The sequence below is a fragment of the Protopterus annectens genome, chromosome 2.part1 (genome assembly GCF_019279795.1).
Source record: "Protopterus annectens isolate FY-2018-M chromosome 2.part1, PAN1.0, whole genome shotgun sequence".
NCBI classification, from domain to species: domain Eukaryota; kingdom Metazoa; phylum Chordata; order Ceratodontiformes; family Protopteridae; genus Protopterus; species Protopterus annectens.
In genome coordinates, this window is record NC_056729.1 from 1,885,462,695 (window position 1) to 1,885,478,131 (window position 15,437).

Below are 15,437 nucleotides of genomic sequence, written 5' to 3' on the forward strand. Positions count from 1 at the left end.
TCCTGGTTTCCCCCCCTCCATCCCCATTTATTCTCGTTCTCCTTTTATTACTGTTCTTCCTTGCTGTTCTCCTTTCCTTACTCGGGACATATTGGTATTTATTTTACATTTGTACTGCAACAGTGAAACACTATGAACGTAGTACAGTTGTGTACACATACCATAAATGTAGATGTTGGAGTGTGGTCACTGTTGCAGTCCTGGTTTCCCCCCCTCCATCCCCCTTTATTCTCTTTCTCCTTTTATTACTGTTCTTCCTTGCTGTTCTCCTTTCCTTACACGGGACATATTGGTATTTATTTTACACTTGTACTGCAACAGTGAAACACTATGAACATAGTACAGTTGTGTACACGTACATAAATGTAGATGTTGGAGTGTGGTCACTGTTGCAGTCCTGGTTTCCCCCCCTCCATCCCCCTTTATTCTCTTTCTCCTTTTATTGCTGTTCTTCCTTGCTGTTCTCCTTTCCTTACACGGGACATGTTGGTATTTATTTTACACTTGTACTACAACAGTGAAACACTATGAACATAGTACAGTTGTGTACACGTACCTAAATGTAGATGTTGGAGTGTGGTCACTGTTGCAGTCCTGGTTTCCCCTCCTCCATCCCCCTTTATTCTCGTTCTCCTTTTATTACTGTTCTTCCTTGCTGTTCTCCTTTCCTTACACTGGACATATTGGTATTTATTTTACAGTTGTACTACAACAGTGAAACACGAAGAACATAGTACAGTTGTGTACACTTACATAAATGTAGATGTTGGAGTGTGTTCACTGTTGCAGTCCTGGTTTCCCTCCCTCCACCCCCCTTTATTCTCGTTCTCCGTTTATTACTGTTCTTCCTTGATGTTCTCCTTTCCTTACACTGGACATATTGGTATTTATTTTACACTTGTACTACAACAGTGAAACACGAAGAACATAGTACAGTTGTGTACACGTACCATAAATGTAGATGTTGGAGTGTGGTCACTGTTGCAGTCCTGGTTTCCCCCCCTCCATCCCCCTTTATTCTCGTTCTCCTTTTATTACTGTTCTACCATGCTGTTCTCCTTTCCTTACACCGGACATATTGGTATTTATTTTACACTTGTACTGCAACAGTGAAACACTATGAACATAGTACAGTTGTGTACACGTACCATAAATGCAGAGTTTGCAGTGTGGTCACTGTTGCAGTCCTGGTTTCCCTCCATCCCCCTTTATTCTCGTTCTCCTTTTATTACTGTTCTTCCTTGCTGTTCTCCTTTCCTTACACTGGACATATTGGTATTTATTTTACACTTGTACTACAACAGTGAAACAAGGAGAACATAGTACAGTTGTGTACACGTACATAAATGTAGATGTTGGAGTGTGTTCACTGTTGCAGTCCTGGTTCCCCCCCCCTCCATCCCCTTTTATTCTCTTTCTCCTTTTATTACTGTTCTTCCTTGCTGTTCCCCTTTCCCTACTCGGGACATATTGGTATTTATTTTACACTTGTACTACAACAGTGAAACACGTAGAACATAGTACAGTTGTGTACACGTACCATAAATGTAGATGTTGGAGTGTGTTCACTGTTGCAGTCCTGGTCCCCCTCCATCCCCTTTTATTCTCTTTCTCCTTTTATTACTGTTCTTCCTTGCTGTTCTCCTTTCCTTACTCGGGACATATTGGTATTTATTTTACACTTGTACTACAACAGTGAAACACTATGAACATAGTACAGTTGTGTCCATGCACCATAAATGTAGATGTTGGAGTGTGGTCACTGTTGCAGTCCTGGTTTCCCCCCCTCCATCCCCCTTTATTCTCTTTCTCCTTTTTTTACTGTTCTTCCTTGCTGTTCTCCTTTCCTTACACGAGACATATTGGTATTTATTTTACACTTGTACTACAACAGTGAAACACGAAGAACATAATACAGTTGTGTACACGTACCATAAATGTAGATGTTGGAGTGTGTTCACTGTTGCAGTCCTGGTTTTCCCCCCTCCATCCCCCTTTATTCTCGTTCTCCTTTTATTACTGTTCTTCCTTGCTGTTCTCCTTTCCTTACTCAGGACATATTGGTATTTATTTTACACTTGTACTGCAACAGTGAAACACTATGAACATAGTACAGTTGTGTACACGTACCATAAATGTAGATATTGGAGTGTGGTCACTGTTGCAGTCCTGGTTCCCCCCCCCATCCCCCTTTATTCTCGTTCTCCTTTTATTACTGTTCTTCCTTGTTGTTCTCCTTTCCTTACTCGGGACATATTGGTATTTATTTTACACTTGTACTACAACAGTGAAACACTATGAACATAGTACAGTTGTGTACACGCACCATAAATGTTGATGTTGGAGTGTGGTCACTGTTGCAGTCCTGGTTCCCCCCCATCCCCCTTTATTCTCTTTTTCCTTTTATTACTGTTCTTCCTTGCTGTTCTCCTTTCCTTACACGGGACATATTGGTATTTATTTTACACTTGTACTACAACAGTGAAACACGTAGAACATAGTACAGTTGTGTACACGTACCATAAATGTAGATGTTGGAGTGTGGTCACTGTTGCAGTCCTGGTTTCCCTCCCTCCAACCCCTTTATTCCCTTTCTCCTTTTATTACTGTTCTTCCTTGCTGTTTTCCTTTCCTTACACGGGACATATTGGTATTTATTTTACACTTGTACTGCAACAGTGAAACACTATGAACATAGTACAGTTGTGTACACCTACCATAAATGTAGATGTTGGAGTGTGGTCACTGTTGCAGTCCTCGCCCCCCCCCTCCATCCCCCTTTATTCTCATTCTCCTTTTATTACTGTTCTTCCTTGCTGTTCTCCTTTCCTTACATATTGGTATTTATTTTACACTTGTACTACAACAGTGAAACACTATGGACATAGTACAGTTGTGTACACGTACCATAAATGTAGATATTGGAGTGAGGTCACTGTTGCAGTCCTGGTTTCCCCCCTCCATCCCCCTTTATTCTCTTTCTCCTTTTATTACTGTTCTTCCTTGGTTTTCTCCTTTCCTTACACGGGACATATTGGTATTTATTTTACACTTGTACTGCAACAGTGAAACACTATGAACATAGTACAGTTGTGTACACGTACCATAAATGTAGATATTGGAGTGTGGTCACTGTTGCAGTCCTGGTTCCCCCCCCTCCATCCCCCTTTATTCTCGTTCTCCTTTTATTACTGTTCTTCCTTGCTGTTCTCCTTTCCTTACATGGGACATATTGCTATTTATTTTACACTTGTAATACAACAGTGAAACACGAAGAACATAGTACAGTTGTGTACACGTACCATAAATGTAGATGTTGGAGTGTGGTCACTGTTGCAGTCCTGGTTTCCCTCCATCCCCCTTTATTCTCTTTCTCCTTTTATTACTGTTCTTCCTTGCTGTTCTCCTTTCCTTACACGAGACATATTTGTATTTATTTTACACTTGTACTGCAACAGTGAAACACTATAAACAAAGTACAGTTGTGTACACGTACCATAAATGTAGATGTTGGAGTGTGGTCACTGTTGCAGTCCTGGTTCCCCCCCTCCATCCCCCTTTATGCTCGTTCTCCTTTTATTACTGTTCTTCCTTGCTGTTCTCCTTTCCTTACACGGGACATATTGGTATTTATTTTACACTTGTTCTGCAACAGTGAAACATGAAGAACATAGTACAGTTGTGTACACGTACCATAAATGTAGATGTTGGAGTGTGGTCACTGTTGCAGTCCTGGTTTCCCCCCCTCCATCCCCCTATATTCTCTTTCTCCTTTTATTACTGTTCTTCCTTGCTGTTCTCCTTTCCTTACACCGGGACATATTGGTATTTATTTTACACTTGTACTACAACAGTGAAACACGAAGAACATAGTACAGTTGTGTACACTTACATAAATGTAGATGTTGGAGTGTGGTCACTGTTGCAGTCCTGGTTTCCCTCCCTCCATCCCCCTTTATTCTCTTTCTCCTTTTATTACTGTTCTTCCTTGCTGTTCTCCTTTCCTTACACGGGACATATTGGTATTTATTTTACACTTGTACTGCAACAGTGAAAAAGAAGAACATGGTACAGTTGTGTACACATACCATAAATGTAGATGTTGGAGTTTGGTCACTGTTGCAGTCCTGGTTTCCCCCCCTCCATCCCCCTTTATTTTCGTTCTCCTTTTATTACTGTTCTTCCTTGCTCTACTCCTTTCCTTACACGGGACATATTGGTATTTATTTTACACTTGTACTGCAACAGTGAAACACTAAGAACATAGTACAGTTGTGTACACGTACATAAATGTAGATGTTGGAGTGTGGTCACTGTTGCAGTCCTGGTTTCCCCCCCTCCATCCCCCTTTATTCTCGTTCTCCTTTTATTACTGTTCTTCCTTGCTGTTCTCCTTTCCTTACTCGGGACATATTGGTATTTATTTTACACTTGTACTGCAACAGTGAAACACTATGAACATAGTACAGTTGTGTACACGTACCATAAATGTAGATGTTGGAGTGTGGTCACTGTTGCAGTCCTGGTTTCCCCCCCTCCATCCCCCTTTTTTCTTGTTCTCCTTTTTTTACTGTTCTTCCTTGCTGTTCTCCTTTCCTTACACGGGACATATTGGTATTTATTTTACACTTGTACTGCAACAGTGAAACACGAAGAACATAGTACAGTTGTGTACACGTACCATAAATGTAGATGTTGGAGTGTGGTCACTGTTGCAGTCCTGGTTTCCCCCCCTCCATCCCCCTTTATTCTCTTTCTCCTTTTATTACTGTTCTTCCTTGCTGTTCTCCTTTCCTTACACGGGACATATTGGTATTTATTTTACACTTGTACTGCAACAGTGAAACACTATGAACATAGTACAGTTGTGTACACGTACCATAAATGTAGATGTTGGAGTGTGGTCACTGTTGCAGTCCTGGTTTCCCCCCTCCATCCCCCTTTATTCTCTTTCTCCTTTTATTACTGTTCTTCCTTGCTGTTCTCCTTTCCTTACACGGGACATATTGGTATTTATTTTACACTTGTACTACAACAGTTAAACACTATGGACATAGTACAGTTGTGTACACGTACCATAAATGTAAATGTTGGAGTGTGGTCACTGTTGCAGTCCTGGTTTCCCCCCCTCCATCCCCCTTTATTCTCTTTCTCCTTTTATTACTGTTCTTCCTTGCTGTTCTCCTTTCCTTACTCGGGACATATTGGTATTTATTTTACACTTGTACTGCAACAGTGAAACACTATGAACATAGTACAGTTGTGTACACTTAAATAAATGTAGATGTTGGAGTGTGTTCACTGTTGCAGTCCTGGTTTCCCCCCCTCCATCCCCCTTTATTCCCTTTCTCCTTTTATTACTGTTCTTCCTTGCTGTTCTTTCCTTACACGGGACATATTGGTATTTATTTTACACTTGTACTGCAACAGTGAAACACGAAAAACATAGTACAGTTGTGTACACGTACCATAAATGTAGATGTTGGAGTGTGTTCACTGTTGCAGTCCTGGTTTCCCCCCCTCCATCCCCCTTTATTCTCGTTCTCCTTTTATTACTGTTCTTCCTTGCTGTTCTCCTTTCCTTACTCGGGACATATTGGTATTTATTTTACACTTGTACTACAACAGTGAAACACTATGAACATAGTACAGTTGTGTACACGTACCATAAATGTAGATGTTGGAGTGTGTTCACTGTTGCAGTCCTGGTTTCCCCCCCTCCATCCCCCTTTATTCTCGTTCTCCTTTTATTACTGTTCTTCCTTGCTGTTCTCCTTTCCTTACACGGGACATATTAGTATTTATTTTACACTTGTAGTACAACAGTGAAACACTATGAACGTAGTACAGTTGTGTACATGTACCATAAATGTAGATGTTGGAGTGTGGTCACTGTTGCAGTCCTGGTTTCCCTCCCTCCATCCCCCTTTATTCTCGTTCTCCTTTTATTACTATTCTTCCTTGCTGTTCTCCTTTCCTTACTCGGGACATATTAGTATTTATTTTACACTTGTACTGCAACAGTGAATACACTCAAACATCTACATTTATGGTAAGTGTACACAACCGTACTTTCTCCATTCTGCAGGAACAAAGTTTGTGGTTAGGCTATGATTGAAAAGGATACTTAGTGGTGATGCTAGTTCAGGTTGAAGCCTGTTTAGGAGACAGACTGGGATGTCCTCTGGTCTCATAGCGGCTGTGTTTTTTTTTTTGCCTTGGACAAGGCTTTGAGGACCTGCTCTTCAGATGTGTAGGGTGAGGGGGTTGGGGGAAGGGTTTTTGTAAGTTATGAAGGGAGAAGGGAGTGAAATTTTCACCAAACCTGTCTGCTAGCAGGTTTGCTATCTCTGTGGGGTCAGTGTGTGTGATACCATTGGCCACTAGTTCTGCACATGCTTGGGTCCTACCCTTTAAGTTATGTATGTAGCTGTAAAAGGCCTTATGGTTATTCTTGGCTGTACTTGCTAAGTTTCTCTCAAAGGAGCACTTAGAGGATTTGACAAGTTATCTTATTTGCCTTTTGAGGCAGAGGAGGGTGCTTTTCCATTGTTTAGGCCTTGCCTTTGTTTTCTTGGACAGCAACTTTTTGCATTTATTGTAAAGTTTTTTGATGCTTGATGTCCACCTTAGCAGCTTGTTTTTACTTGGGGCTCTGGGTTTGATTCTTTCTGGTACGGCCAAGTTTATACATGTATGCAAGTGAGTGTAAGCTTCAGCATAGTTACCACTTCTGGCTTGGGTGGGGCTTGGAATGCATTTATACCTTCACCTAGAAGGGTATATTTTGCCTTGGTGAAGTCTTTTTAGTCTGATTTCACCCTTTGTGAATTCTGGTGTTAGTGCTAGCTCAAAGGTGACTGATTTATGGTCAGTTTTAACTAATGAGGGTCTGACAGTTGCAGCAGTCCATCTGTTTGACATGTTAGTGAGGACCAGATCTAATATGTTTGTTCCGCTTGTCAGGATATGAACAATTAGAGGGCATTTCAGTTAGCAAAGTCAAAGAACTTTTGCGGTAGTAGGTTAGGGCTAGCATAGCTTTCCCAGTTGATAGTGGGATAATTGAAATCCTCCTTGCTCATTGAGAGGATAGTATGTTCCATGATTCATGGGATGCTGAGTTTGGAGCCAATATGTACTTATAAAAATTATTCATGTTATGTGGTCCAATCTCGCCTACATTCTTACTCACGGGTTCAGAGCCGAACATTGGCTCCGACTCAGCCAACTTATTTATTCTAGCACAAAGTCTTTAATTGGCTGGGCTAACCTGGTATCCCATGTTGCATTGCTCCCTAACCCCAGATCTCGTTTGCCGCTCGTGTAGCTAGGACGTGGTCTTGCTTGGCTGTGGCTAAGTAGCTCTAAACTGATACTGAAGGGTCTTCTGAAGCCTACCTTTGAGGAGTCTTTGGACTCTTCCTCTGGTCTAAGAAAAGATCTCCGGCTCCATCTGTATCTTTGGAGCCTCCGGAGAAGTCTACCAAATTGGATTCTACCTCTTCGGCTCCCTTGTCCTCTGGGCCACAGGAGGTAGCTGTGGTTCTTGAATCTGCCTCGGCTCCAATTTTGTTAGAGTCCGTTCGGAGCCGGTCTCCTAGTGTCAGACATGGATCCCCAGTTAGGAGATCACAGTCACCTTCTCTCTCCTCCAAATCCTCCAGACTCTTTGATTTGGATGTGGATAGGGTGGTCCAGAGGCTCCTGCAGTCACCCGTGTTGGCTAAACTTTTTTCGGCTCCGACCCAGTCGGCTCCGGAGCCAGTCCCAATGAGTGCACTGATGATTCCTCCTCCGAGCGCATCCTTGTCTTTGGAGCCGGAGTGTTCGGCTCCGGGTGATGTTCTGCCTTCGCCAATACCTCTTAAGGCCTTATCGGTGCCCACGTCAGCTCCTACCATGTCGGCTCCTGTCCATTGGTTTCAGAACCCGGATTTCCTCAGTCGGGCCCGAGGGGGATACTTTGGGACTCATGTCGGTTCCGAGCCTCTCTCTTGGTGCTTTGGCTTGGGGAACCTTGGCTCTGGTCGTGGCCTCGGAGGTTGGTCGGTCCTCGGATTTGGGGGGACCTGCGTTCAAGACCATGAGAAGCGCACTGGCCAGATCTTCAGTGACATGACCCGGATCTGTCATTCCGTCCCCTTCCACACTGGCTAGAGCCTCTGATGTCTTCCTATCAGTTGACGGTGGAGTCCCCAAGGTCTGGGGATACCCCCATGAGCGGTCCACAACTTTCTGAGGGCCCCTCGGAGTCTGTACCTGCGGAGCCCCCAAGAAAGAAGCTGTGCATGTTTTTCACAAAAAAGATATTTTAATAGCTAGTTGTTATTGTTGTTTAGCCTCCACCTCCTGGGTGTCTCCACCCTTCGATGAGCTCCTAGATTTGATTTGTCGAAGGTTGTGGGAGACTCCTGACTTGGTGGAACCTGTACACCCTAATAAATTTCTTTCAGCTCCCTCTGGGAAATAGTTCCTGTCCAAAGGGGTTTCTGTGGATGCCATGGTGGTGGCGGCGGCCACTCAACAGGAAGTAGCCGAGTCTTCCTCCTCCGTCCATCCTCCTAACAAGGAGTCCAGGAGTAGGGATCAGTACGGGAAGCGTACCCTCTCTTCAGCGACCTTCACCCTTCGGTCTCTGAACTGCCTGTGTCATTTTACTAGGCTCCAGAGAGATCCCCTTAAAGAGTTAGGAGATACTTTGATGGGTAACATACCTGAGGCATGCCTTCAGTCCGAGGGTTCTACAGGAAATTAAAAATAAATGTTAACGCAGACGGTTAATGCCCAGCTGTCTACCCTTGGCTCGATTGTTAACTCATCCATGAGGCTCATATCTTATGTAGCCGAAGGAGCGAGCAGGGCAGCTAGTTCAGGTGTAGCCCTTAGGAGGCAAGCCTGGATGCGCCTGTGTCATTTCTCAGAGGCCTTCAAGTCTTTTTTCACTGATGCCGCCTTTGATGGGTCCTCTCTCTTTGGGACTAAAGTGAAAGACAACCTCACCAGATGCGAGCAAGAGGGGAAGACCCTGTCTGCCGTTGGGGTCCATTTTTCCCTTCCATCTAGGCCTTACCCCACGGCTCAGAGGGGAGGGAAAATGTGGTTCAAAAAGTCACAGAAGTCTTTCCCTGCTGCTCAAGGTGAGTCCCCCTCCAGAGGCAGAGGAGGGAGAGGCTGTTCTGGAAGATGCCGCCCTAGGAACAGAGGAGACCCTCGCAATTCGGGAGACCGTGATTCCTTTTGCGGGCCTCCCTATCATCGTCCCTGATGTATTGCCCGACTGTGCTATTCCGGAGCCAGTCGGGGGCCGCATTTCATTGTACCCGGAAGCCTGGGCAAGTATTACTCAGGATTGATGGGTGCTTCAAATAGTTACCAGAGGTTATTCCATCCCCTTGTTATCAGACCCCCCCACCAGCCAAGAGAATCCCAGATGTTCCACCCAGTCAAAGGGATCACGCAACACTAGAAATTTCAAAGTTGCTGGAGAAAGGAGTCATCCAACCTGTCCCCTCAGACCAGATCGGATTAGGGACTTACTCAAGACTCTTTTTGGTGCCGAAAAAAACAGGGGACCTGAGGCCCATCCTGGATCTCAGCCATCTAAATCGCTATGTTCTGAAGTCCAAGTTCCGAATGGTCACCCTTCAGTCTATTTTTCCGTTATTGGGAAAAGAAGTATGGATGTGCTCCATCTACCTCAAGGATGCTTACTACCATATCAAAATGGACAGGGCATCCAGGAGTCTCTTACGCTTCCAGCTGGGAGCCAGTCATTTCCAATTTCGTGCCCTGCCCTTTGGTCTCACCACAGCCACCAGGGTGTTCACCAAGTGTCTGGCAGTAGTGACAGCTCACCTGAGACGTCAAGGATTCCAAGTGTTTCCATACCTGGACGACTGGCTCCTCACCGCCCCCACCAGGCATCTTCTCATTCAGGCCAGAGAAACTACTATTCCCCTTTGCCATCAACTAGGAATTACCTTGAACTGGGGACAGTCTGCCTTGCTGCCCTCACAGCGTGTTACATTTATAGGCACAGAGCTGGACACCGTCCATATGCGGGCGTTTCTGCCCCACGAAAGGATAGCGGTGTTGCAGGGTCAGGTTTGCGCATTGTTGCCTCTCAGGAAGGTTCAGGCCAGATGGGTTCTACAGCTCCTGGGATCCATGGGAGCAACCATCATGTTAGTACCCTTAGCTAGGTTACACATGAGGCTTCTGCAGTGGCTCCTCTCTGCCCAATGGTCCTTTCAGAAGCTTCCCCTGTCCCATTTGATCCTAATTACAGATCGGTGCAAACAGGACCTCTGTTGGTGGCTACACACCTCCAACTTGAACACAGGGAATCCATTTATTCCTATGCCACCAGTTGCCACAGTGACCACGGACACCTCCCAGATGGTGAAGGGGGGCATTATCTTGGCAGGACGGTCCAAGGCATGTGGCAAGATCACGAGGTACATCTGCACATCAATGTTCTAGAGATGAGAATGGTGTTACTGGCGTTGTGTGCATTGCAGAGCTCTCTCCCCCTAGGAACAGTTGCTATTCACTCGAACAACATGTCCATGGTGTGGTACCTGAACAAGCAAGGGGGAACCAGGTCTTATCCCCTATGCAGAGAGGCCATGCGAGTGTGGCAGTGGGCAATGTCTTCCCGATGGTTCCTAGCGGCAATGCACATTCCGGGGAAGGCCAATGTGATAGCAGACAGGCTAAGCAGGTCTATTCTGATGCCTTACGAGTGGTCCCTGAACCGCCGAGTTGTGGAACAGATTTTCAACAGGTGGGGTCAGCCTTGCTGCGATCTTTTTGCCAATCCCCACAATGCCAAGTGCAACAACTACTTCACTCTGATCCCCCCATAGGGGGAGTCACCCAGGGATGCTCTAGTCCACAATTGTCCCCCCCGGTCTGCTCTATGCTTTCCCTCTGTTTCCTCTACTACCATGAGTGATTCAGAAAGCCATTTCCTCGGGAAGCAAGATGATTCTAATTGCCCCACACTGGCCTCGCCAAGTCTGGTTCTCCTTTCTTCATCAGTATGCAGTGGACAGTCCTTGGATTCTGGACCCAGCACCAGACCTGCTGACGCACATGTCGGGACAGTCCCATCCCTCCCTGCGGACCCTCAGGTTGACAGCCTGGCTACTCCACTTCCATCTTTAGTCAGACTTCATCGCTTTTCACCTGAGGTGGTACACATTTTATCTTCTTCTCATAAATCTTCTACCAGGAAGATTTACTCCAGCAAGTGGAAAAGATTTTCTATTTGGGCTCAGGCCCAGGGACTTGATCCTTTCACTGCCACCATCCCTGCTGTCTTAGAATTTTTATCCACTCTCTTTCAGCAGGGTTCTGCTCCTGCGACCATTAAGGTCCAGCTGGCCGCTATTTCTAATTTTCATACCTCTTACGAACCTTCTCTCATGGCTCATAAACTATCTGAGGCCTTTTTGAGGGGCACCTTGTTACTACGGCCTCCTGTGTCAGAACCCATCATGCCATGGGATTTAAATTTTGTATTACAAGCACTGACTTCGCCATTCAAGCCAGCTGCCACCTGTGAATTAAAATTTCTGTCTTGGAAGACTGCTGTCTTAATAGCCATCACATCAGTCAGACGGGTCTCGGAGATTCAAGCGTTGTCCATCAAATCCCTGTATTTAATCTTTCATAAGGACAGGGTTTTCTTGAGACAAAATCCATCCTTTCTTCTGAAAGTAACCTCTGACGTTAATCTTAATCAGTCAATTGAGCTGCCAGTTTTCTTCCCCCAATTTTCCAACAAGGCAGAGTTTAAATTTCATCAGTTGGATGTACACAGGCAGCTTCGGTTTTACTTACACAGGACAAAACAACTTCGTAAGTCTGACCAACTGTTCGTGTCATTTTCAGAAAATAGGACAGGTTCCCCTATTTCTAAGATTACAATTTCCAGATGGATTTCTGATTGCATCTCCTATGTTTACTCGTCAACAGGCAGAAATTTACCATTTCCTGTCGAGGCTCACTCCACCAGGCCTGTTTCCACTTCTGTAACTTATCATTCCAGGCTATCGTTGGATGAAATTTGTGCTGCGGCCACGTGGGCTTCTCCCCACACCTTTGTTACTCATTACAAATTAGACGTGGCTTCTAGGGGCCGGGCTTCCTTTGGTTCCACTGTTCTCAGGAGTATCTTCCATTGAGCCTCCCAGGATAGAGGTGCTGGAGACGCTGTCCCATGAGTAAGAATGTAGGCGAGATTGGACCACATATCATCAAGAAGTTATGTACTCACCATAATGTTTGATGTATGTGGTCCATCTCACCTCACATTCTTACGTTCCCTCCCACATGACCCCCTTCCTGGAGGATTTGGAGGCGACATTGGTTTCAGTATCCTTCGGTATTGGTTGTTATTTTCTTTGCTACCCTGGATGGTATTCTACCTTACTTAACTGTGGTTGTGCATGAGGTGTGATTATGGATTGCTGCAAACTATATCTGGGGTTATGGAGCAGTGCAACATGGGATACCAGGTTATCCCAGTCAATTAGAGACTTTGTGCTAGAATAAATAAGTTGGTCGAGTCGGAGCCGATGTTCGGCTCCGAACCCGTGAGTAAGAATGTGAGGCGAGATGTACCACATACATCAAACATTATGGTGAGTACATAACTTTTGTTTAAGGCTCAGTGATAACATTATGTCTGTTCTTATTCAAATGGAAAGATGGGACCATTGACTTGATGTCATGTGTGCCTCTTGTATAAGTATAATTGTTTTTACTTGGGCTTTTCCTAATTATTACTATGTTATTGATGGAAAATGCCACAGAAGCTGTAATGCCCCAGAAACAGCCTATATTGAGAGAAGAAGAGGAGCCCATCCTAGAAGAAGTAAGAACAGCACTAAGAAAAATGAAGTCAGGGAAAACAGCAGGCTCAGAAGAGGTCACAGCAGATATGATAAAGATGCTGGGTGAGATAGGGGAGCAATGGCTCCTGAGGGTACTCTTAGCAGTGTGGAGAGAAAAACGTATCCCAGATGACTGGAGAATAAGCATACTCATGATGCCAGTATACAAGAATAAAGGGGACATCCACAACTGTGGGCAGTATAGAGTTATTAAACTCCTATCATATTGCACAAAAGTTCTGGAGAGGGTGATTGATAAACAGATATGCAGAGAACTAGAATGTAAGATAGAAGATGAGCAGTTCAGATTCAGATCAGGATGCAACACGACTGACCCAATGTTTGCAGTGAGACAGATAGTTGAGAAAAAGCTAGAGATGAGGAAAGAGTCCAGTTGGGCATTCCTAGACTTGGAGAAAGCATATGACAAGGTCCCAAGAAAACTGATCTGGGCATTACTGTGGTGTTTCAAAGTCCCAGAAACAGTGGTAGAATTAGTGCAGGCTATGTACAAGGACCCAATGATTCCAGTATGAACAGTGTTCGGCCTCACAGAGGGGTTCCCAGTGGGAGTGGGTGTACACCAGGGTTCAGGTCTGAGCCCACTGCTTTTCATAGTGGTGATGGACTACATTAGCAAGCAGGTTGGAAGGGACAGATCAACAAAATAACTGTATGCAGATGATGTGGCAGTACAGGCAGACTCTGAGCTAGAACTTCAGCAAAGGATAGGGGAATGAAATGCAAAACTGAAGGCACATGGGATGAAACTAAGCACAGATAAGACAGTAGTAATGGCAGCAAATTGGGGAAATCAGAAGAAGCTGAGAACTGAGGCAGAAGGGAAGATAGTGGAACAGGTAAATAGCTTCATGTATCTGGGAGAGATGGTTGAGGAGAAGGGAAGTCTGAATAAAGAGGTCAAAGCCAGAATCAGTGGGGTTGCAGCCAACTGACATAGAGTCTCAGGTATAGTCTATGACAGAAGAATGCCAAAGAAGCTGAAAAGTAAGATGTACAAGACAGTGGTGGGCCCATTACTACTGTATGGTACACAAACCTGCGCAGTAAAGGTGGAGTAGATGAAGAAGCTAGAGGTGATGGAAATGAGGTGCCTGAGAAGGGTGGTAGGATGCACACTGTGGGACAGATGAAGAAATGAGGACATAAGAACAGAAGCCAAAGTAGCTCCAACTACAGAAAGGATCAAAGAGAACAGATTACGGAGGTTCAGACATATGCAGAAAAGCAGAAGACAATCTGGTGAAGAAGATTTGAAACAGACAGAAAGAAGGCAAGCAGAAACGAGGATGTCCAGCTAAGAGTTGAATGATTGTGTGAAAGAAGATCTGTGACAGTCAGGCATGAGTGTAAAAGAAGGCACGAGTGTGACACTGAATCGAGAGAAATGGCGACAGTTAACACGATACCCCGATCCCATGTAGAAAATGAGAAAAAGGCAGCTGATAAGGATGATGAAGATGATGATGAGGATGATGATGATGTAAGAATTCTATTACAGTAGTTGTATGATAAGGCAAGTAGTGTTAGAACAATTTGTTCTTACTCCCAAATGGAGAAATGTTTTATTAATTCTTGTGTAATTTTTACATATTGAAGTAAGGAGTGTATAACCGAATTTTATTCCAAGTTATTGTGCATTCATTACTCCGTAAGTGTCTTAATTAAATTATTTTCCTTGAGTTTGATTGTGGTGGTTAGGTAAAGGTTTATGACAGGAAGAGTGAAATGCCATTTGCCTATATTGACAAACTTTTCATTTTCCTTCAAGATTGTTATGTTGTTATATGTCAAGGTAATCTCAGTCATATTTCAGATTAGAATTTATGATTACTTCATATGTGGATAATAGAATCCTGGAATGTGAAAGGTCTTCAGTTAGCTAAAAAGAGGAATTTATTCTTGTACCTTTTCTATAAATCTAAAGCTGAAATTATATGAGACACGGATGACATCAAGTCAATGGTCCCAAATCTCCAAGAAAAGATGTATTAATACTGTTATAGAATTGGGTTACAAAACAAATAGCTCTGGTGTAGCTATTATGATTAAAAATCATTTAAAGATTCAATAACTCAGTATAACTCTGAGGGTAGATGGTGTTAATTATTAAAAGCAAGTCTTTAGATAAACCAGTATTATTATTATTAAACATTTATGTTCCCTATAATGGACAATAATCCTTCATTATGTCACTATATAAAATACTGAGCCTTTTTGCTAACCATTGCTATGTTATTGGCAGAGATTAGAATGCAGTGGCAGATCCAAATGTAGACAAAACAAATAAGAATAATCATATGAAGATCAGGCGGCCCAAGCCATTGCAGAACAAAAATTAGATTTTAGTCTTTTTGATCTTTTTAATTTTCAAAGGAATAATAGCATAACTCAAAAAATATATATATTATTCTTCTTGTCACAAATCTTGGTCTAGAATTGCTTTCTTTTTGATATCAGAAGCTTTCTTAAACATCGATTATACTTTCCAAACTGAGCCTAGATTATTCT